Source organism: Pongo abelii, chromosome 14 (assembly GCF_028885655.2).
Source record: "Pongo abelii isolate AG06213 chromosome 14, NHGRI_mPonAbe1-v2.0_pri, whole genome shotgun sequence".
In the NCBI taxonomy this organism is placed as follows: Eukaryota; Metazoa; Chordata; class Mammalia; order Primates; family Hominidae; genus Pongo; species Pongo abelii.
The window spans coordinates 83,109,644-83,134,275 of NC_071999.2; the positions used below are offsets into that span (position 1 = coordinate 83,109,644).

Here is a 24,632-nt window from a genome sequence, read left to right on the forward strand (position 1 = left end):
CACCATATTCTGCTGAGTTTAACACACATCTTGAGCAGGAATGCTTGTATTGGTTATTTGATCATCTTAATATTTTATTTACACTCACTTCCAATTTATTGTTTTTCAATGAACCATGTAAACTGTTGTGTTCACTGGACAGCAACTTCTGTTTTTGCAGGCAACCTAAATGAAAAAAAATGAAATAGCAGTCAGCCAGCTGATTATTGAGTGAGAATGATACAGTAGTTATCTTTTATGACATCAGACTGTGACAGCCTGAGCTGTCCTCTCCACCCCAGAAATGTTTCTATAGAGGGGAAAATCTTCCAAGGCTCTACCTCTCACTGGGCTTGGGCTTAGGGGTGGCAATGTCTTTCTTCTATTATTGGCCTTTGGGGGACTCAACATCCCTTTTTGAGTCTCCCACAGCTGTCCTCATTTTTGTAAAAAGCCTTATCATCAAGTTCTTTTCAAAATCCCAATTTCTTTTAGGACATGAATTGATACCATAACTTTTGGGATTCATCAGTCTACATAATTATAGAAGGGAAAAAGCTGGTATTTCTTGACCATTATGCACATACCCCTATTGAAGTATTTGTAATAATAATCTTTTAAGTATTTATGTGTGCCAGACATTTTGCATTCCTTATTCCTAATTATTACAACTATAGGACAAGCTAAGTTATTTTTTGCGTTTTACAGATGAGGAACTTGAAGCTCAGAGAGATTAGGTAATATGGTCCAGGAGGTAGTTTGTAAATGACAGAGACTTAATTGAGTCTGATTCCAAGGTCCACATTGCTGTTTCAACTACACTTACCATCTTTTTATCTCTAGCATGCGTATTGGATTCTCTTTTACTTGTCTGAGTACTTAGCTGGAATCTGGTAAGTTTTTTAAAGGTAAGAACTATATTGTATTATTTTACCTCCTCTGCCTAGGGTAGTGCCTGATTAATGGCAGACATGCAATGCATTTTTGAGTAAATGAATAGAGGCAAAATGCCACTTAGTCATTAACCTGTATTTCTACTCTTTGGGAATATCTGTAGCAGGACTTTGATTTTATATTTCTTCTCCATTAAATTCCTTTATGCTCCTTTTCCCTCTTGATCACTGACTCTCATTTTTATGCACTTGTTTTTTTTCCTATATGCATTGCTTGCTGAAAATACAGGTATGTCATGCATCAGAGTCAAAGTTGCATCTGGCAACTAGGAAATGGTGATAAAATAAAGAATGTGAATAATGATACTCTTTGTTTGGCGGGACTGGGGTTAAGGGTAAGGGAAAGACAGTGTTAAAAGCCACTTATATTCACTCACACTCTCTCTTAACATCTTTTGTTTTATTTGGAAACACTACAAGTCCGTCTTTGCCACTAGTAAAATGAAGAGATTCTTTCTCATATATTTTAGCATATATACAGCAAATGCATTGAGTTTAGTGGTTATAGGTTATTATACTCATTAAAGCATATATATTTGCCTTAGAAAATGGCTTAACAAATGTCCAATGAATGGCAACAAATATCATGTTTGAACATTGTAATCCTCTTTATTTACTTAGCCACAGACTGAATATGCTGACATATTTTATACAACGTTTTACAAAAACCCTGGCCAAATTCAAAAGGCACAGTGTTCACTTGCAGCAGGGCATCCTGTGGTAGGGAAAAATGCAATCCCAGTTTACTTTCATTCATATGGTAATCTTTTGCCTTCTGTCTTTGAGATTCTGGTATGAAAACAACAGAATCACAAGTCATGGAACCTCAAAATGTTACAACTAGATAAAGAGGTATTAGATTACGGAAAAAAATTTGAGTCTTTTTTTTTTTTAACTTTGCGACTTGATTCATTCTTAAATCTTTCCCCCAACTTCTTATTTTGAAAATTTTCAAATCAACGAAAAGATTGAAAGAATAGTAAAGTGAATATTCATATACCATCCTCCTAGATTTCGTTATTAACATTTTGCCATATATATTTTATCTCCATTTAAAATAATAACTTTTTTTTTAGAATTTAGGGCACATAGCTAACAAAAATTTCCCTTTTGTTTTATTGTCTGTAGCTATAGCTAAATTTATAAGTTCTACGAGAGGAGAAACTAGGGCTGTCTTGTTCATTGCTGCTTCTCCAGCATTTAACATAATGGTTTGCTGTAGTAGGAGCTCAATACATTTTCACTGACTGATGGACTGAGTTGTTCTTTATACACTTGGCTCTTACAAGATGCAGAAATCACAAAACAAAGCTTGAAAGAAACTAGATTTGATCTAAAGTAGAATTTTTTAAAGTGTACTCAAATATTGAGGGGAATGTCTAAATCCCTTTATTTCTCTCAGCACTTACTACAATGCCTTGCCTCAGGTAGCTGCTCATTAAATATTCCTTGAATGTCAGAACAAATAAACTTGGTAGGAATATCCAAGACAGTCCCAAAGCTGACCAAGCTTTGGAAAATAAGCCAAAATAATAAAAAGTTTGAGATTTGAAGAGTCAGCTTATTCAGACTGGGATAATCTATAAATGGACTTGATATCTCAGCTCATTTCTGAAGAAAAAAACAGTGAATGCAGAACAGAAAAAAAGGAAAATTCACTTAAAAACGACTTTGTGGGAATTCTTAGACATAAAGGAGACTTTTTAAAGAGGCTATTAAGTTTTGAAATTGGGTTGTTTACAGAGGTAATTCTCTTCTGTAGATCTACTTCTGTAGATCTACTTCTCTGGAGTAATCTATTGCAAACTAGAAAGTTTTTAGGATCTTTTAATAGATTTCTGTCTAAAATGACTATGTCTAATTGTGCCAAATAGTAAAAAAGAATGTCGAAAGGATGTTTCACCATTGTCTACATAATAAAGTATCTTAGCATGTAATTCAAGGTCCTTTGCAAAACTAACTCCCAGCTAACTCCATAACTTTACAATTCCTGTCCCACATGCAGCCTGAGTTGTGGTCCAGGGTTTTTTGATTGGGTTCTGTGGAACTCTAGTGTCCCTTAGCATAAAGCATCTAATGTTAAAATTTTTTCATGGTGAAACAAGTTTGAGAAATGTTTAATACCATGTCTCTAACCCTTTACTGGATTTTTTTTTTTTTTTTTTTTTGACAGAGTCTTGCCCCGTCGCCCAGGCTAGAGTGCAGTGGCACGATCTCAGCTCACTGTAACCTCCACCTCCCAGGTTCAAGCAATTCTCGTTCTTCAGCCTCCTGAGTAGCTGGGATTATAGGCACCCACCACCACAGCTGGCTACTTTTTATATTTTTAGTAGAGACAAGGTTTTGCCATGTTGGTCAGGCTGGTCTTGAACTCCTGACCTCAAGTTATCCTTCCGCTTTGGCCTCCCAAAGTGCTGGGATTACAAGCATAAGCCACCATGCCCAGCTCCCTTATTGGATATTCATGAGATACATTAACCCAATTAGAGTTTCTGAAAAATTCTACAGCAAGAAGCCATTCTAATAGTTTACCAAACTTACTTGACCAAGAAATTTTTGAAGTGGCAGACTACGGGTTAACATTACGAGGGACATTTGTACTTCCCAGAATATAGTTTGCAAAGTGCTGCCTAATCATTATAATACTTAGAATTCCTTGAATGTTGCTCATGCCATTTCTGCCAGGAATAATTTAATTTACTCAGAAAAAGCTGCTATGCCCAAAAAGAAAGCCACACAAAATGGGGAGAACTTACGGAACTAATTCTGTAATTTAAACACATGTCTACCTGCCCTATGAGTGTAATCAACTCTACTTTGTAGTTGGAAGCATAATCTTAATATATTAGTGTTCTGTATTTTTTCTTTATATTTGACTAAATTAAATCTCAGGATTTTGTGTCATTTACATTTTCGTCTTTGAGATAGAAATTTCAGAATCAAGAGATATGTGCAAACAATTTATGAGTGGAGTGATGGAACAATATTTGAAAAAAGTAGTTTCCATGAAATAGATAGTACTTGGTATGTTCAAAAGTCTCACTTGCTAAGTTTTGCAGCTTTGCAACATTTATTCAAATGAGTGCCAATGATTGAAAGAGCAACATACATTTAAATTAATAAAACAAAATGAAAATCTTCCTTGGTGAACAGAAATGACCTTTGTTGACATATGCTTGTGTGCTTATTTAGAAAAGTGGCAAATGGATGAAAAATTTGTATTGATTACTGATTACTTTGTCTTTTTCTCTAAGATGTCCATAAACTGTGTCATTCCTTCACTAGCTTTTTCAACTTAAGTGTTGGGAGCCATTTCCCATAGGTTTCTAATGTTTCTGCACATCTTGTGAGCAGAGGCACTGACAGCCATTTTTCCTGAATAATCTTTTAAAAGATATTTGATAGTGAAAACAAGATAGAGATAGTATCTACTTCTGGACACAAACTTCTGGACACAAACTTCTGGAGCAGATTCAGTCCAGCATATCATAAATAATGTCTTCCTTCAGAGCAAAAGTTGGACAGGTTTTCTTGCAGCCCAATTGTTTATTGGACAGGTTTTCTTGCAGCCCAATTGTTTATAATAAAAGATTGGGGTTTCCTAGCTCGGGGTTTCTCAGCTCAAACTCATGATATGAGTAGCATCTACCTAGGGTGCTCCATGTAACTCCCATGGGACTTGAGGGATAGGGGGAGCAACATGAAAATGGAGCTCAGGGTGCTGACTACATCATGAGTAATAAAGTTCTTTGTCTCTGACCCAGGAGACTTGTGTCTTCTGCCAGTATCCAAGAAACATGGCAGGTTAACTTGTTGGCTTGCAAAGCTCAGTAAAAGAGCCTTAACAGTTCTTTGCCCAGGTTTTTGTTTTTTTGTTTTTGTTTTTTTTTTGGATGCCATTAGGCTTGTCTTGGATTGGGGCCCCTAGTGCAAATCATTGCTGGATGGCAAACATGAGGCAGAGGTCAAATCTGGAGGGAAAAGCAGTACTGGTCTAAGGCAAATAACATACATTATCAAGGGGCCAGGCGTGATGGTTCACACTTGTAATCCCAGCACTTTGGGAGGCCGAGGCAGGCAGATCACCTGAGGTCAGAAGTTCGAGACCAGCCTGGCCAACATGGCGAAACCCCATCTCTACTAAAAATACAAAGATCAGCCAGGAGTGGTGGCACGTGCCTGTAATCCCAACTACTTGGGAGGCTGAGGCAGGAGGATTGCTTGAACCTGGGAGGCAGAGGTTGCAGTGAGCCGAGATTGTGCCACTGTACTCTAGCCTGGGTGACAGAGTGAGACTCTGTCTCAAAAAAAAAAAAAAAGAGAGACATTATCAAGGGAACAGGATTGACCTGATATTATCCAAGGAAAGCTACCTAACCTGGGTTCAGAGCAGAACTGAATGAATAGACAAAGTTAGAAATGAGTAGGCATCTGAGGTTAGGATGGCTTGTATTCCAGCCAGATATGGTCAGAAATAGGTTCACAGAAAGTAACTCTCGGTTCCTTTCTGCTCTAGGGCATGGCTATTCACACAGATTGGACTTTTTTCCTTCCTCCAAAAGTGTCCCATAGGTAAGCCTTTTAGTTCTTAAGTTGCCAAGTCCTTGGGCTGTTCTAGCCCAATGCCAGGCCCTAGTCATTATCACTACCGGTGTTTAAGAGAAGGTGATATTCTTGGTCCATTGGGGAACACTGGCTCAGCCCATTTTAGAGTGTGTTGATTCTTGGTGTCTGATTGTCTAGGCTCTTTCACAGAATACTTTTCTGCTCCTGGGACCAGTCACCCTTGGGGTAGGGTTGGAGGTATTGGACTCTGGACCTTAAGAAATCACTCTGGACAAATTTTTAAAAAGTCAAGTTGATAGTGGCTTAAATAGTAACAAATTTCTAAACGATGTGTCATTCAGTTTTCTCAGCACAAACAGTTACAGTTCCCCTAGGAATTTGGAACTGTTGGCCATCCTCTTTCTAAAGGGGGAAGTGGTTAAAATAGCAGCAGTTCATCCAAGCTGGCAAGCTAATGCAGTGGTGGCTACCTCTTTGTACTCATAAATAGACTTATAAAAATGAATATGCCACAAAACGCAATGGCTATGGTGTAATCACATGAAAGTTTATAAAGAAAACTCTCCAAATATTTCAGACTCTTAATTTTGGCTTGATTTATAGTGTTCTTCTAAATGATTGGTCAACTATTCCATCAATGTTATTGGTGGGATCTATCAGAAATATTTTTTAATGACTCTTAGGGGAACATGTAGGAGTGGTTTAATTATCTTCAAAGTGTACAATGTCATATGCTGCCTTTCAGTTTGATTATTCTTAAGTTCAGTGGGAAATATGCTTCTGAAAGTTGAATTTGGAATAAACAGGGCAAAAATGAGTGAATGTGGGCTGGAAAACTCTCAAAGCAAAGTACAGGTCCTGGCCCCAGGGCAGAACAGGCTGTCCTAAACCAAGTTCAGAAGGAGGTGTGGAAATCGAAGGGCAGAGTTGGAAAGCAATCTAGGGGAGGCAGGTAGCACGATGTGGAATCTGAAATGCTGGGCCACATGGATTTCAAGGACAGCTGGTTAACAGGAAAAAGCAGTACTGGCCTAAGACAAGAGACATTATCAAGGGGCCAGGCACGGTGGCTCACACCTGTAATTTCAGCACTTCAGGGGGCCGAGGTGGGCAGATCACCTGAGGTCATTGCTTTAGTGCTAGAATGCAAAAGAAGAGTTTGGCTTGTTGGTAGAGAGACTGAGAAAAGCTAATGTGAGTAAAAGGGATTCAGGCATATTGGCAGCTCAGGGAAGGTAGGATAACTGTGACAAAAACAAAACAGCAGACAAGGAGTGTCTCACCAGACTATTTTAACAAAGCAAACCGGGTGGAGAGCGAGCTACTAATAACCTGCTAAATTATAATCCAGTGTATTCTGGAATTGGGTGGGACTGTGCCTGGTAATGGCAGTGATGTTAGAAGTAACTGGAGCAAGAATGGGTCTGTTTGTATCCCCCTGCTTTGGCTGGAGGACAAAATTCCCTCTACTTGTAGGGTCTCACTAGGCTTGTGTTGGTCAAGAGCCTTTCAACCATTCCCAAGGAGCGTATGAGCAAGAGTAGAGCTAAGAGGTAAATCCAGTGATTCAGAGATAAGGTTTGGGTATCCTACCAAATGGAAGGGCCAGAAGTATCCGAAGTTCTGGGGTGGAATCAGGGTAAGACTTTCTTCCTTCCCTCATTCATTCAGTGTATATTATGTAGAGGTTCTATGCTAAGTTTTTGTGACTACCAAGGTGCGAAGACATAGCCCCTGTCCTCCAATAATTTAGGCTTTTAGGTAAGCTAGATAAGAGGATGATAATCCAGTGTGGTGAGAACCATGATAAAGATAAATACAGGGCTCTGCAAGAGCATGCAAGCTGCTGGTGGGGAGCATAGATCATGAAAGAAGATTTCCTGGAGGAGGCGATGATTGAGCTGTGTCAAAAAGGATGAGTAGGAGATAGGTAGGTAATGATGGAGCTTATTCTAAACCAGGATTTGTGCAAATTCTGAGAGCTGGAAGAGCGTGATGCAGTCAGGAACCCTCAGTATTTCAGGGCTGCTGAGGCTGGAGAGCCATAAGGAGCATTTTGTATGTCATAATTTCTCTGCTATGGTGAGAAATTCAACCACTCACTTTTAGGTCGCTCAGACCACCTCCAATAATGAGCAATAGTGGCTCTCTTAATTTTCTGTGAGCCCTTTCCTAGGCAAGCTTCCCTTCATTGGAATTCCTGTCTTCTTACCAAGAAACAGAGTCTAAGTTCTTTCTGGACTGGCGGGGGTGGAGTGGTGAGGGGGAGTTGAAATTACCTCTTTCTTGCACATAGACCTACATGCTGAGATTCTAGCACTCCTCCCACTCGGGTTTTTGGAACTGGGTCACAAACTGGCATACCCTGGTAAGCTCATGAAGACTCTTTCCTTAAGCTCTCCCCTTAGCAGAAAGAGATGGACTCATGCCTGTCTAACCAAATAGCAGACTCTGGAGCATGCAATTAGAAGAATCTTTGGGTACTTTCACCCCTGGAGGACTATCCCTTAGGTCCTACAGTCTGGGGGTTGAATTTATGTTCAGCATTTCATTTTCTTGCATGAAGATGTTATAGAAAATGAAAATGTCATGTTTTTTAGTGCTGCTTAGATATTATCTATGGTGATGGATTGTTGCTATGAATATTTGAGTTGCTATGAATGCTTGAAGAGGCAAAGTGTGTCATAGTGAAAGTGCCAGAATGTTGTGTTAGCTACCTGACTGATGGTTCTGGTGCTAAAATGCAATTAATGAGGCTTGCCTTGCCCACCTCATGTGGTTATTTGAAAGGTTAAATTACAGAAGCTATGTGAAAATGAAGTGTCAGTAGAATGCTATCCAAGCAGAAGATGTTATTATTTGAGTTGCTTCTGGGGAGAAGAAAGAGCACATTTTTCTTCTGAAATGTATCTTTTAAGTAAGAATGAGTTACCGTGGTATTAGAGACACTTCAATACAAAATTGACAAATAAATGGAAAAAAATTTATAAAATGTCATTTAGAGCTGCTTTTTAATAGTGTCTCAATGCATTGAATAGCATTTAAGACTCTTTTTCCTATCTGTATTTAAGGGCTCTAGTTGCAAATTGATGGATATTTGATTCTGTAATTCCAGATATTTTGAACATTGAAATAGGTAGCACTTTTGTGAAAGATAATTGCTCTGAAAGAGAGTTTTAGCTTTGAATGAGAGAAAGGTATTGGTAATTTCCAAGAGCACTTTAAAAAGTGGCTGCAGAATTCAAATAGAAAGCCATCAAGATCAGGATTAGTGGAAGCAGAAGGAGTGAGCAACAGGAGTACAGCGTCTGTTCTGATAGTTTAAATGTGCAAGGGAGATGAGCAGTGAAGAAATAGAAGGAAATGGGGAGAGATTTGCAAGACGCTTATTATCTTTCAACAAAGGGTGGTGCCTGTTGCACATGTATTATGGAAAGGGCATAAATCTTCCTTTCAACAACGATCAAGGTCTGGGATTAAATATCTGCTCTAAACTCCTTCTTTCCAGTCATCATCCCTCCCTCCCCACTTGCAAGGCTGTTGCAAACTTCCAGAAGGAGTCCCTGGGTGTGTTTCGCAGGAAGAAGGAATGTCCTCCTCTCAAAATAATTCAGAGAACAGTGAGACATTGACTTGGGACTTGGGAACATTCAAGAAGAAATGGCTACAGCAGAGAAATTTATTTTTTTCTGAGTTTCATGTCCTGACTAGAGAAAGAAAACTGATTATAAGGGCTGTAGAGGTGACCTGCTGCCACAGAAACCTAGGTGTAGGGTAGGGTGAAGGTTCTTTGTCCCTCCATGCTTAAGGCAATGCATTGCTTGCACACAATGAGAAGCACTAGACTTTTGATTTCTCAAGAGTATTATTTCTAATAATATTTCTATACATAGGAAAATATGAGAAATGAAGTTAGCCGTTTCACTGAAGAAGCAGTTTCCTACATTTTTGTGTAACAAAACTATACAAATGTACTAGTGTCATACTAGTGCTATAAAAGAAAGCAAGAAAATTATAAAGCTCTTGAATATTTAGTGTGGCTGGGATATATCACATTGATATTCAGTTAATCTGATGTTTTCAATGAAGCCTTCCTAATTGGTACTCACAGATATTCTAATTCTATTTATTTGGGGAATAAGTTTGAATACCTTCTACTAATACACCCATGTCCAAAATACTTTTTCAAGTGAAAAGTCACATGTACATTATGAAAATTCTTTCAGATACATTAGTTGTTAAATTCTAGAACTAAAATACTGAATTTATTGCTTTCTCAAAACAGTATTTAGTTTTATGAATAAGGTACACTAGTATGTCCATTGTAGTACATTGCAGTAATGAAACACCTGCTGCTCAGATAATCTAAAACATGCAACTAAGGACTTTTAACTTTCCATTTTACTGTGTTAGGAAAGGAGGTCAGGTATTGCCTATATAATTTCATACTTAGCAAAGCTTGTTTTGAGGCTAGTGTCATAATATATATGCTAAATAGATATTTCTTGCTATCTGGGTGTGGTGAGATGAATGCCTGGAGAGTAACTAGTTTTTTCTGTTGGCTCAGGGGCTTGTATCTGCCTGTTCTGGAAGGGCAAGTCTGAAGCACTGAGTGCTTTTCTATTCTTTCCTGCTGCAGAGTGGTTCTGAAACAGCTAATCTAACTTTAGAATACATACAAAATTGAAAAAACAAGCAAGCAAATAAAAACCCTTGGGAGATTAGGGTGTGCACACGATTTTAAATGCATGTTAAGGAGGAGCAAGGAGCTGACTGTGGTTTATTAAGCACGTTAAGAGACTTTGAGATCCTTTCAATTAGTATAGAATCCGAGACTGGACTTTGTGGAGTTTTTTTTCTTAAAAGCTTTTTAAAAAGTAAGCTTTAAAAAATTGAAGTAGAACCCACATACTAAGAATCAAAAGCACATGCTTACTTACTGAGATGGACACTTAGATCATTGAATCATACCCTTTTGTTTCCCTAATATCAGCATTTCAGGCTCCAAATTTCACTCAGAGCACAGTTTCGGTTGCATCTCATACTTTTTGATATACCATATTTTCTGTTATAATTGAGCTCAAAATTTTTCTTGTGAGTATTTCTTTGACCAATGGGTTATTTAAAAGTGTGCTGCTTTTTACCCAAACATCTAGCCCTTTTCGAGTTATTTTTATTATTGATTTCTAGCCAAATACCATAAGATTAATGACTTTAATTCTTTGAAATTTTTTGAAACTTGATTTATGGCCCACCACTTTGTCAACTTTGGCAAATGTTTAATATGCACTTAAGAAAATGTGTGTTTTTTTTTCTGCTTCTTTGCTGAGATAGATATATTCAAATCTAATTGTGATGACCCATTTATCCTTTGATTCTGTCAATTTTTGCTTCAAGTACTTTGAGGCTATTACTATTATTTATTAGATGTATGCAAATTTATAATCATTAAATCAATTTAGTAGATTGACACTTTTATCATTATATTCACCACCTTCAGTAATATTTCTTTTTTTCTGATGTTAGTATAGTAATAGCAACTTTCTCTTGTTTTTGCATTGAATATGCCTCTCCAATATTTTATTTTTAATTCTTCTATGTCCTTATGTTTAAGGTGTGTTTCTTATAAACAATACTGGGTTTTATTTTTTAATCCAGTGTGATGCTTTTCTTCAATTGGAAAATTGCATCTAAATTGCTAATATATTTGGGTTTAAATCTATCATCTTATTGTCTGTTTTCTGTTTGTTGTTTTTTAAATTTTCTCCCCTTTCTTACCTCTTTTGAATTATTTTTATGTCTATTTTCTCCTCTATTAGTAATTATTTATGTATTATTTTACAATATTTTCTAGGGGTTGTCATCAACATTACAACAAGAATTCTTGACTTGATAGAATCTACAAAACAATGCTTTTACCACTTCCTGAATAATGTCAGGACACCAGAACACTTTGAATTTATATACTATACTTCTGCATTTTTCTTTATTTTCATATATATATGTGTATATTTTATGTATGTGTGTGTATTTTAGTCCTTCTCCCTTAAGAATATTATTGTTTTCTGCAGTTATAATTATTTATAGTTACCCTTTACATTGCTTTTCATTCTGTCTTGTGTTTCTCTATTTCTACCTGGGATTATTTTCTTTTCCTCTGAATAGCTATTTCTTTTAATGCTGGTTTGCTAATGATGAATTCTCTTAGTTTTTGTTTGTTTAAAAATCTTTTTGTTTCTTCTTTACTATTTTAAAAAGAACTTTACAATTTTCATACCACAAAAGCCACTTTCTCCTTCACTTTATTTTCTCCTGTTCCCTTCACTTTAAAAAAATTGTGGTAAAATACACAACATAAAATTTACCGTTGTAACCATTTTTAAGTGTGTAATTCAGAAGCGTTAAATATAGTTACATCGTTGTGCAACCAATCTCCAGAATGTTTTCATCTTGCAAAACTTCTTTACTTTTGATGGTTATTTTTTCTGGGCATAGAAATATAGCTTGAAAGTTATTTTCTTTCATAATTGATGGTGAGAAGTTAGCTGTCAGTACGATTGTTATTTGGAGGAAATGTTTCATGTTTCTTGGCCATAAATGATAACTCCATTATGTGATTGTCTGTGAATCCTTTTCTTTTTTCTGTCTTTTATTTTCTTCCTTTCCTTTCCTTTCCTTTCCTTCCTTTCTTTTTTAAGATTTGGAGACTTCTTCTGTCACTCAGGCTGGAGTGAAGTGGTACCATCATAGCTCACCGTAGCCTAGAATTCCTGGACTCAAGCGATCTTCCCACATCAGCCTCCTGAGTAGCTGGGACAACAAGCATGGTCACTGTACCTGGCTGTGAATACATTTCCATTGTCTTCTTTTTATTGTCATTGTATTGGTTTTTTGTTTTCAGTAATTTGGTCCTGTCCCGTGGCATGGTTAGTAATTTTCGATTGAATGCTGGGTATTAGGTGCATAAAATTGTTGACATTTGGATGGTTTTATATTCCTTCCAGAGAGGATTTTCTTTTCTGTTGGTAGGCAGTTAGTGTAAGGGTAGATCACCTTGATTTAATCAATGATTAAGATGATGTGTGATGGAATTTAGGTCCATGTAAGGTCTGGAATATTTTGGTTTGTTCTTAATCCTAGGACATAGCCTTTCTGGGGTCTAACTTTAAGCCAAGGCATTTACCTTGAAGGTTCTTAAACATCAGTTTTTATTTTCTCATCCTTGTAAACTTGCTGAAAGCTCTGAGCTTGAAATTTGAAAGCTCTGCTTGGCCACTAGGCCCTGTGGTGCTTAAAAATTGGCAAATTTATCAAGGGGCAACGTGGAGGAGAATGTTGAATTCGCATTTATGTACTTTTCTTCTCCCCGTGATCTTAGCCCTTTAAGTATTTACTACCTGAGTTGTCTCCTAGAGGGTTCAAATAACCAATGTTTTAAAATAGAATTTTATCCAGCATCTTGGTGAGAGTGTCTGTCTGATACATAACCTGTAGATGGATGTCCTCTGGAATTTCCTTAGGACAGATTAAAACTAAAGTATGCAGATTCTCTATCTAGAAATTTAGGTCTGATCAGGACTTGTGGGTGGCTGTTCACCTCTCTGGAATCTGCCATCACTAAGTTTACATTTCAGTGGGAAAATGGGCAAACGACACTAATTAATATTCCACAGTAATAATATGCAGGTGGCCAGGAAATCCATAGACAAATGTTCAACCTTAATAAATGGTAAGAAAATTGAACTTGAAGCAAGGAGATGATTTTCCTCCATCAGATTAGGTTAAAAGGATCGATTTTCTTATTGGTGGGAATATAAATTTACCCAAGCTATATTAACAATAATGATCACTGACATTTACTGATCACTCACCGTGTGTCATGAGCTGTTCTGAACTCCTTATATGTATCGTTTATTCTCATAACATTACAAAGTAAATGAGTTTGCTATTAATCTCATTTTCAGAAGAAAAAACTGATGTTGAGACAGTTAAACAATGTGCCCAAGATCACTCAGATTGTCAGTAACTGCACTGAAATTAGGACCCAGGGAGCCTGAATGGAGTGTCCACACCCTTGTCCACTAACTTAGCCTCTCAATTCTATTTCTTCAGCTTCATCCTACAGACATGGTCAGACACATGTACAAAAAGGCATGTATGGAAAGGTTCCCTGTAATACTGCCTGCAATCGTTGAAAGCTGGGAACAGACTCAATATGTATTCATACGGAAATGTAAAAATAAAAGCATCCACGTAAAATATCCAAACAGTGGAATACTCTGTATCAGTTACTAAGAATAAGGTAGATCTAAATTCACTAACATGGAAAAATCTTCAAGATATAGCTTTAATTTTAAAAAGATTAAGGCGAGGGATAGTGGCTCACACCTGTAATCTTAGCACTTTGGGAGGCTGAGGTGGACAGATCGCTTGAGCCCAGGTGTTGGAGGCCAGCCTGGGCAACATGATGAGATGTTGTCTCTACAAAAAAATATAAAAATTAGCCAGGTGCGATAGCACATGACTGCAACCCAGCTACTTGGGAAGCTGAGCTGGGAGGATTACCTGAACCCAGGAGGTCGGGGCTGCAGTGGGCCATGTTCATGTCACTAAACCCCAGTCTGGGTATGACCTTGTCTCAAAAAATTTAAAAAAAGGTTAAAAAACATATTAGTAAAAAAACTGTGTAATCGGTATATATAGAGATAGAAATGTCCTTATTGATATACACACGGAATTGTTAATAGTGATTTCCTCCTAAGAGTAGGGTTTGTGGGTGGTAGGAGGGAGAATTTTGTATTTTAACTTATACTTGCCTCGTATTATTTGTACTTTTGTATATTGAGAACATATTACTTTTGTATTATTTAAAAAATATTTTATTGTACAAGTTTTAAACATACACAAAGAAGGAAATAGTGTAATGAATATCCATATATGCACCATCTAGTGCATGCAAAACTCATCAGTTTTAACTCACTTACTTCACATATAACCTACCTTTCTTTCAATGCTTTACTGCTCCTAAAATGCTTTCAAGCAAATCCCAGACAGCATATCATTTTACTCCTAACTCAGTATGCGTCCATAAGTGTTACAGAACTTTTATTACATAACCACAAGACCATCATCATACCTTATGAATTGACAATATTTTTTGGTATCATGTAATACTCAGTCCATAATCAAATTGCCCCAGTTGGCTAAAAAATATCTTTTTATAGGTAGTTTGTTTAAAACAAAATTCAAATAAAATTCTCACATGATGCTTAGTTGTTAGATCTCTTTTGTCTCTTTTAGTCTAGAACAGTTCCCTTCGCATTTTTTTCATACCATTGACTTATTTGTAAGTTATTGTTTATGAAAATAGGTAATTCAAACATAGATTCCCATAGATAAATTATATGGTGACCCATGTTACACATTAAATCTTATGGAACAAAGGCATTCTAATCCTACTTGTAAGTATTTATTTCCCCCATCATTCATCCATACTGTACTTGTCAATTCACCAGCATTTTTTCAGTGCCTAAGATGGTTTGAACAAAAGACATTTTAAGGGAATATTAGCAGAGGAGAGGAAAAAATACAAAAGAAAATAGAGTCACCAAACTTTTAAGTTCATTAAGTGTAAGAACTGGACTAATTTTAAAGTTATACTATTTTACTCTAAATTAAAAATTCGGTTTATCAATTTCATAGTGAAAACAGTTATAAATGTATTTTTGTGTGGAATTAAGCATCTAATTTTTTGGTAAACCACCTTCCTCTCTTCTTTCCTTCCTCCCTCCCTTCCTTTCTTCCTTCCTTCCTTCCTCCCTTCCTTCCTTCCTCCCTTCCTTCCTTCCTCCCTTCTTTCCTTCCTCTCTTTCCTTCTTTCTCCCCATTCCTCCCTCCCTTCCCTACCTATCTCCCTGTTCCTTCCTTCCTCTCTTTCTCTTTCTTCTTTCCTTCTCCCTTTCTTTTTTTCTCTCTCTTCTCCCCTTCCTTCCTTCTCTCCTTCCTTCCTTCCTGCCTTCCTGCCTTCCTTCCTGCCTCTCTTTCTTCTTTTTTTGTTAAATTTTAACTACAGTTAGAAGTCATTGGTGTGGAATTCAGCATTTTTTTCTAACGTATTATAATACATTTTAAATATTTTATCTTTGAAAAGATCAGATAGTTTAAGAACTTTTGAAGAAGGGCAAGTTGACATAATTACAATCTACCCAGAATTATTGAGGATAATTTAAATGTATTCAATGCATAATAAATAAAGCTGTGCATCATTGTTTACAGCATTTGAGAGGGAATGCCAAGATGGAACAGCATTATTCTTCTCGATCCAAGGGGACCCAATTAGCACTAATAGGGGGGAAAATAGCAAATGAGAACAGAAACTCAATATGATATCAGGGAAAATATCCTAATGGACATATTGATCAGTTACTGGGAAATTCCCAAGAGAAGAAATGTTAATGCAATTGAAGGATGTAATTGAGAAGGCAGAAAACACTGGAGGAGGCATAAATGTACTGTTTGTAATTCTCTACACAATCCTGCACAGGTTGGTTCCTTGTTAGAAAATTTCATCTTTATTCTGACTATAGATAAAAACTAGCATTGATAGATATATTCTTAGTGAAGGAATGTCTAGAAAAAGAACAGAATCATTAAAGCTAGGCTTTGTTTTCATTTCTCTTGCTGGTGTTAGAATGTGCATTCTAGAAATTCCCGAAGGAGGCTCTTATTTCAGTGATTCACGTTCATTCACTTCAATATTATGAAATTTGCTTCATTACAATATTATAATGATACTACAGACATTTGTATAATAAGGTGCATTGAGTGCATTAGCAAGTTGGAAATAGTATACGATTATCAACCGTAGCCAAGTTGATAGCTGTTTACACTAAAAATGTACTCCAGTAAGCTAAATCAATCTGTATTAATTTAGCTTTGGCTCTTGCTGGTAGAAATAAGTTTGTACAGTAACACAATGCTTTCTGTGATTGATGTTGACTAAGAAGGAGAGAAGTTAGACAAACTCTTAGGAGCTTTCTATCATTATAGTAATCGAGTTACTTGTCCAGTCAATTCCGGTCTACAAAATAACAGGTTATCTTTTATTACTAAACACAGTCAATTTTTCTATTGACTCTCTTCTTATATTATTTGGTGGAAAATTTTAAGCTATAGAGAGAGCTGAAACACCTTCAGAAGTTCACCAAAGCCCTTTTAATTAAGCTTGGACACTGCAACCAGGGGTACAATGCATAATTATTTCTAGTTTGTGTTAGCTGAATCAAATTTTTTACTTAGTAAGAGAGACAAATTTAGGACTGAATAATTATTTAGCTTTCACAGGTCAGCAACATACATTTGAATTACCCAGATTTACTGTATCCAAGTTAACTTCTTCAGATCTTTATTTTGCTTTATGCTGCATTGACATGACCAAAGCATTTAGAATTTAAACCAAGTTTCCAAGGCAGGGTTAAATGCAAAACCTATAATGATTTTTTAATAGGAGTGAGGGTTATTGTGAAAGGTTACAAACTAATTATAGGGAACTGCCTACCTAAGTACACTCATTATATGGGCACTACACCCATCAGAAGATGCATTTGTTTATTTAAACTTGCTGACCATAATCTAGGACACATCTATTCGAATGATGCAAGGTACTTTCTTATTCGAGAAATAAACACAGCAAGCAGTTGATCTTGGTCCTGGAATTTGTGAAGAAAGCCTGGAAATAGGATTTGAAGTATATCACCAAGGTAAATGAATCAACTTGGAAACATTCTGCAGGTGTCAAAAGAAAGTCTATTATATGAAACAGCAATCTTCATATTTGGCAAAAATAAATTCAAGTGAAAGGCAACTTAGTGAACAGATAATTTGCTACACAGTGTCAGGTTTTCCCTCTTTTCCTGTACCAGCCAAGCACTGTGCATAATCTCTTTTATGTCAGAATGTCTGATTCACAGGATGTTCACAAATCAAAACCATAGTCCCATCCAGTAAACCTTTTTCTCTCTGGGCATAAAGCCATATTCCCTACAGATTTCAAAGCAAATATTTCTACAATTATAGAATTACATCTTTTTCTTTAGCAATATGTCTACTAAATTATATTCATAATACAATAGCATTGAAGTAGGAGGCAAAACTCAACTCTGGAGGTGGCACTTGGACAGTGGAACAAATTGAGGACTAGCTAAAAAGAGTCCAGGGCAGAAGCAACACCCCATAAGACATGCCCACCAGGGCCATAAACTGCCCATTAATTGGTATACAATTAAAAGTGGGTATGAATGTGAGTACAGAGTGTGTCTGAGCTGCTACTCTGGGCACACTGCCCATAGGGTAGCCTTGATCCACAAGGAGCAGTACCTCTGCTGCTGCTGTACACTGTTGCTTCAATAAAAGTTGCTGTTTAACACCAAGGGCTTGCCCTTGAATTCTTTCCAAGGGCAAAGCCAAGGAGCCTCCTGAGCTAAGGAACTTCCTGGGCTGAGCCTCAATTTTGAGGCTTACCTGTCCTGCATCACTTTTAAGCTAAAACTTCAGAAGAGTGAACTCCTCATCCAGGATCCCTGTATCAAGTCTTTCTCAAATTGGTTTCAAGACTCTCTTGTTAAAGAATAGCAATTTATCATTTAACTGCTTCAAAAACTGTGGTAATGGCCTGGCATGGTGGCTCATGCCTGTAATCCAAGCACTTTGGGAGGCGGAGGTGGGCATATCACTTGAGGCAAGGAGTTCAAGACCAGCTTGGCCAATATGGCGAAACCCTGTCTCTACTAAAAACACAAAAATTAGTGGAGCGTGGTGGCACACGCCTGTAGTTCCAGCTACTCAGGAGGCTGAGGATTGCTTGAATCCAAGAGATAGAGGTTGCAGTGAGCAGGATTGGGGAATTGCACTCCAGCCTGGGCAACAGAGCGAGACTCTGTCTCAAACAAAACAAAACAATGCAAAACAAAAAACTGTGGTAATTTAACATTTTACTCTTTCACTAAAGTGCAAAATAAGACTATTAGTGACTTGATATAAAACAGCACATAACAAGGCGTTTTCAGAGATAGCTTGTTTCTAGTTTTTAGGGCTGGATATTTGTATGTTCCTGTAAGGGCTCAATAGTCTCGGAAATGTCACCTCTTAGATTCTACAAAGAGTGTCATTCCAAATCTCCATTTACTTTAGGGTTTGCAGATTGTTTAGAAGTTAGGAAGTTGATATGAATGTTAATAATTCTTAATATTAGTGCTAAATAAAGTTAAAACTTCAAGTGATATTTGCTGTTTGTAGTTTGGAAAAACTGTGTGTGTGTGTGTTTCATTTGCTTTTAATAGCATTACTGAGGTATAATTGACATACAAGAAACTTCATATATTAAGTGTGCAATGTGATGTTTTAGCTTATTTATATACCTATGAAACCATTACCACACTCGTAATAGCGAACATACCTGTGACACTCCAAAATTTCCTTGTGCCACTTTGTAATTCCTCCTCTCTTCCGTCTTTCCCATATCCCCGAGAAATCACTGATCTGTTTTCTGTGACTGTGTATTAGTTGGTATGTCTTCAGATTTAAGATACAGGGATTTAGCCAGTATGCACTATTTTTGTCTGGCTTCTTTCAGGCAACATAGCTATTTTGGATTCACCTATGTTGTGTGTCTCAATGAGTCATACTCCATGATATGGAATTGTACTCCATGATATGGACACACTACGTTTTGTTGTCTTTTTTGGGTTGTTTTCAGCTTGGGCTATTATAATAAAGCTGCTATTAACATTCTTAGATAAATATTTGTGTGGGCATGTACTTTCATTTCTCTAGGGTAAATATTTAGATATAGAATGGTGAGGTCCTATGGTTTATGTTTAATTTTTCAAAAGCTGCCAACTTGTTTTCCAAAGGGTTGTACCATTTTACATTCTTACTAGTAGTGGAGGAGAGTTGCAATTGCTCCATTACCTTTGCCAACATTTGGTGTGGTCAGTCTTTTTAGTTTTAGCCATTCTAGGAGTTGTGTAGTGGTAACTTACTGTGGTTTTAATTTGCATTTCCCTAATGACTAAAGATGTTGAAGATCTTTTCATATGCTTATCTGCCATTCATCCACCTTCTTTGCTGAAATGTCTGTTCAAATATTCTGAATGTTTTAAAGTAATTATATGGCTTGGGTTTTATTTCCTGTCAAGCTTTGAGGGTTTAAAAAATATATTCTTTATATTTTCTCTGAGTATGTGGCATTCCTTTCTTTCCCTCTTGGCAGTGGATTTTTATAACACAAGTTTTAAAATTTGACAAAGCCAATTATTTTAGTCTATTGGGGCTGCTATAACAAAATACCGTAAGATGGGTAGCTTATAAACAACATGACTGTATTTGTCACAGTTCTGGAGGCTGGAAAGTCCAAGAACAAGACACCAGAAGATTAGATGTCTGGTGAGAGCCTATCTTCGGGTTCATAGATGGTGCTGTCTTGCTGTGTTCTTACATGGTGGAAGGAGCAAGCTAGATGTCTAGGGCCTCTTTCATAAGGGCACTGATCCCAGTCATGAGGGCTCTGCCATTATGATCTAATCACCCCTCAAAGGCCCTATTTCCTAATATCATTACCTTGGAGGTTAAAATCCCAATATTTGAATTTTGGGAGGACACACACATTTAGATCACAGCACCAATTTATTGATTTTTAAAGATTTTTAAATTGTGTTTCTGGTGGTTTAGCACCTTTGAGCTTCTCAGTGCTATCCTTGGTCCAGTGCCACACAAGACTTACAGGGAATAGACATTGAGAATAGGTATACTTAAGACATGAGGACATTAAGCATCTCTACTTTGGTCTGTAGGCACAAAGCCGAAAAGGAAGAGATGCATCCTCCCCTTTCAGGAGGAAGTACACCATGGCTTTGGCACAATGTAGCTTCCAGAGATTTCTCACATTTAGCATTATGACAACTCAGCATCATGAGGCATGGCTACTGCAGATGTAGGGTCTCCGTGGCTGCTTCTTTGCAGGTAGTGGAAGCAGAATAGATTTGCTCCTGAGGACTCCCAGGTAGAAGCAGACAGATTTCAAGAGAATCTGGGGATCCCAAAATTGTGACTGAGGGGACAAAGTCAGAAGAAATATGAGTTGTTACTATGAATGGGCCTTAATTCTATTCTCTAGGTGGGTACTATATGGTTAAATATGGGCAATATATTCTGATTAGGTTAATTTGAAATATTATATTTTAAATCCAATTTAATGAGGTATGAGAAAGAAAAAAAGATGGTAAAATCAACTGCTCATCAACATGTCTTTATTTTTAAAAAGCCTCTTGTTTTGCACAAAAATTATTTCCTTGCTGCTTGTTTTCAGATGATGAAAACTTTGCTTTGACTTCTAACTGCAAATTAATTCCAAAGCTCTTCTTACAGGTCTGTAAATGGTAAAGAATGCAGAGGACCAGATTAAAAAAAAATTGTCTACCTTTAAGTTCATGTTGGTGTATAATGGATTATCTTTCTATTGCTATGCTTTCCTCATTTGTTTTTGAGAAATAAAACAGAGTCACTGACATGAAAATGTTAAACTAAAGAGATTTTATGTCAGAGTATACTATCAAGGGGTGATAGGCTGTAAATGCTACTACCCACTTATTCGTGAATGGGTGCAATTTAATTATCATAAACATTGATGGCAATGCTCCAAACACGTGCCACCTGAATCAAGCATTGCTTTCGTGATAAATACAGAAGTTGGCTTCACAAATCTTCATTCTGGTGACTCTCACAGTGGCCTTTAGTGCCTACAGCCTGTCAGAATAACTAAAGGGGAAGATGGCTGCATAGAGTCTCAGGGTTGGCTAAGGAGGACACAACCTCCGGGTATCATGACCCCCTAAAAGATAAAATTCTGTGTTGTTAGAAAACATGAATATTTCTCAAATGGATATAGTATCATATGAGAATAATAATAATACAAGTATTAAAGTAATGTCTTCTTAGAAACTTTGGGCACTATTTTCCCCAGGGGACTTCATTAATTACTCTGATATTAACGGCCATTTCCTCAAAACAGGTTTATTTTTTATTTTCACTATTTTTCTAACAGTCTTTGGATTTTTAAACTTTTCACTGGCAGCTTAAACTTAATTTTCACTGTTGAAAACGAAAGATATTATCTTTCCTTCTGAGCTATTACGTTTTCCCCCCGTCTTTTTACCTCTCCTACTCTTGACAATACACTTTTTTGCTTATACTGTGGAAGAGAGGCAGAAGGGGCCCAGTCTGGAATAGGGAGCATATGAAGATTCTGGCAGGTAGAAAAGGACCTAGGAAAGTATTTAGGATTTAGCAACTTGTTTGTTTGTTGTTTACATTTCAACATGTTGATTTTCCTAAAAACTACATTTAGGAAAATCAACATGTTGAAATATAAACAACAACAGCAACAACACCCTTTTAGCCCCTCCTTGCCTTATTGTAGGTTATACCAAGCTATGAGACTACTGTTCTTCTCAGGAAAGGATTATTAAGAATTATGATGTGTCTAAGATTTCACCCTAATTGCAAGCTAACAAGTGAGCCTGTTACAGTTTGATGGAGGCTGGCAGAAGACATTGGAATTCTGGGGCATAGGGTGACACAAATACAGCACAGCAAGCTGTGTGAGCCATCAGCAGACTTGGGTTTGTTCCCTTTGCCCCCAAGTTCCACAGAGGTGACAGATGGGCCCAGGTAGATTCCTTCACAGGCAGTGGGTTGAGTTATAGGAGAGGAATGCTGAGCTTAGGGAACTCGAATCTTTTTTTTTTTTTTTTTTTTTTGAGACAGGGTCTTGTGCTATCACCCAGGCTGGAGTGCAGTGGTGCGGTCTCGGCTCACTACAACCTCTGCCTCCTGGGTTCAAGTGATTCTCTTGCCTCAGCCTCCCAAGTAGCTGGGATTACAGGTACCTGCCACCACGCCTGGCTAATTTTTGCACTTTTATTTCTTTTAGTAGAGATGGGTTTCACCACGTTGACCAGGCTGAACTTGAACTCATAACCTCAAGTGATCTGCCTGCCTTGGCCTCCCAAAGTGCTGGGATTATAGGTGTGAGCCACCGCACGTGACCGGGAACTGGAATCTTTTATAACAGATAACATGCGTGCCTGCTTTTGCTCTGGATAGAGACAATATAACTTTCAAGTTTTGTATAACTTTACAAAAATCATTGAAAACATGGTTCAATATAAATGCTGTTAAGTGCCTTGTTTTGCGAGAGGAGTGGAAACAGGAGAGACTCATGGGGAATTGCCTCCGAACAAGGTTAAAAAGACCTATCTCCTTTCCAAAGCCAGTTGGTCAGAATTTATGTCTTTCTGAAAGCAAATAGAAGACCAATACTCAGTGGTATGCTGACAAATGTTTAACAGCTGGTTCTCTGTAAAATGGAAAAGAAAAAAAAGCTCTGATTTGCAGCACTGGCTGATTTCTATAGTGTAAATACTTCATCATAGCTGATTCCAAGCCACCAATAAAACATCACTGAACTTGGAGTCGGGGAGAGAGTCACAGTAGTACACCATTATATAGTATTTCTGCCATATGCATATAATAGACATAAATAATCTAAAGAGAATAGATAATACTATAATTTAATAAAATAAGTAGGAATTGATGAGTTAAGACTATTTATTGCCTTTCAATTACTCCTCCTGTTTGGTTAATGGAGCTCCATTGGCCTCATTCTTCAAAACCAAGTCCCTTCTGTAGCGATGTTCTTTTTGCTCTACTACCTCATTTAAAACTCCTTTCTCTTATTTAAGGCTAATATAATATTTTATAACCTATTTATTCCTCAACACAATCGGTTAACATAAATAAATATTATCTACTGTGTCCAACTTAGATTATGTTAGAAATAACAGAAGATAGATAATTTTGGGCATTCTCTTTCTATTGATTGTCTTCAGTAGTATAAGTGAGTGTGAGCAGAAAACATTTGACTTTTTCTGAGAATTTGATACAATTTTTCCAGATTTTTTGAGGATTATATAGAACTACCTCTGTATAATCTGTCGCAGATCCTTAGGATATTTCATGCGCTTCAAGCTTCCAACCAAAAACAGTGCTAGGTTTCCTAATGGTGGCTAATTCAGATTCAAATACAACAAACACTTATGAATACCTATTATGTGCCACATATGAGGCTAACCGAATGATTTCACATATGTATCTTGTTTAATCCTTCAACAAAGCTATAAAGTGGGTACTAATTCCATTTTACAGACGTGGAAGCTGAGGTTAGTCTTGAGTTCTTTATATTTTGGGAAGCAAATGTGATTATTATGTGTCCCTACCATGATCAGTATATAGACATTAATTATCAAACACTCACAGCATTTCTTAGTAGGGAACCCTTGACTTAGGTAAATGAGGTTGTTCTAACGGCTCCAAGAAAGGAATTCTGTGTGAATTGGTTATACGTTTACACTATAACAATAATTTAGAATGACTCTGTGGGCCACACATCACTAAAAGTATACAAGAAAATTTCAAATGAAAGTAATCAAATAATGTGTTCATCACATAAGAAGCTGTAACTCAATTTCAGGAAAAGTCACTATCAGTATCATCATGAAAAATAGTGCCTGGATCTATGTAAGTGCATCGATGAATTTTTTTCAGGTGATTTAAACTCAGACTGTATAAAAAAAAAATCAAGCTTTTTGTAGGTGATTATTTCATCTTGACAGAATATCTTCTCTCTCAAGAAAGAGTAAATGGCCATAAAAAATCGGTAAAGACTAAGTTAAGTATAGCTGCAGTGAGTTGTTCAAGATAAAATAATAGACTGACAACTTTATTTGATAATACTAAAATAGGTGGGAAAATGAGAATTATTCACATAATTTGGTTCGTTGTACTACTATCATCTACCTTATCAAGCAGAAAATAAATTGCTCTCTGTCCACAATTAATAAAAATGCTACAGCTGCATGGTAGGAGTCTGGACATAGATTAGCAAGGTTATGTTTAATTTATGGGCATATGGATATCATCATTTCAGTGGATATCTTTCACATCCATTTATATCCATCATTTCTGTGGATGTAGTTTTAATGATAGATATCATCTGTCATCTAAAAGACTGTGGAATGC

At 36.9% G+C, this 24,632-nt stretch overlaps 1 protein-coding gene across 1 annotated transcript in view; it reads left to right on the forward strand.

Moving 5' to 3' along the window:
* Window positions 1–291: 291 nt before the first annotated feature.
* The window catches only part of LOC129049689 (uncharacterized), a 41,254-nt gene continuing 16,913 nt past the window's right edge, over window positions 292–24,632 (forward strand). Inside the window, exons 1-3 of the transcript XR_008512942.2 lie at window positions 292–716; window positions 823–872; window positions 5,449–5,504. The gene's annotated coding sequence lies outside the window, so the exon portion shown is untranslated. The remainder of the gene's footprint in view (window positions 717–822; window positions 873–5,448; window positions 5,505–24,632) is intronic.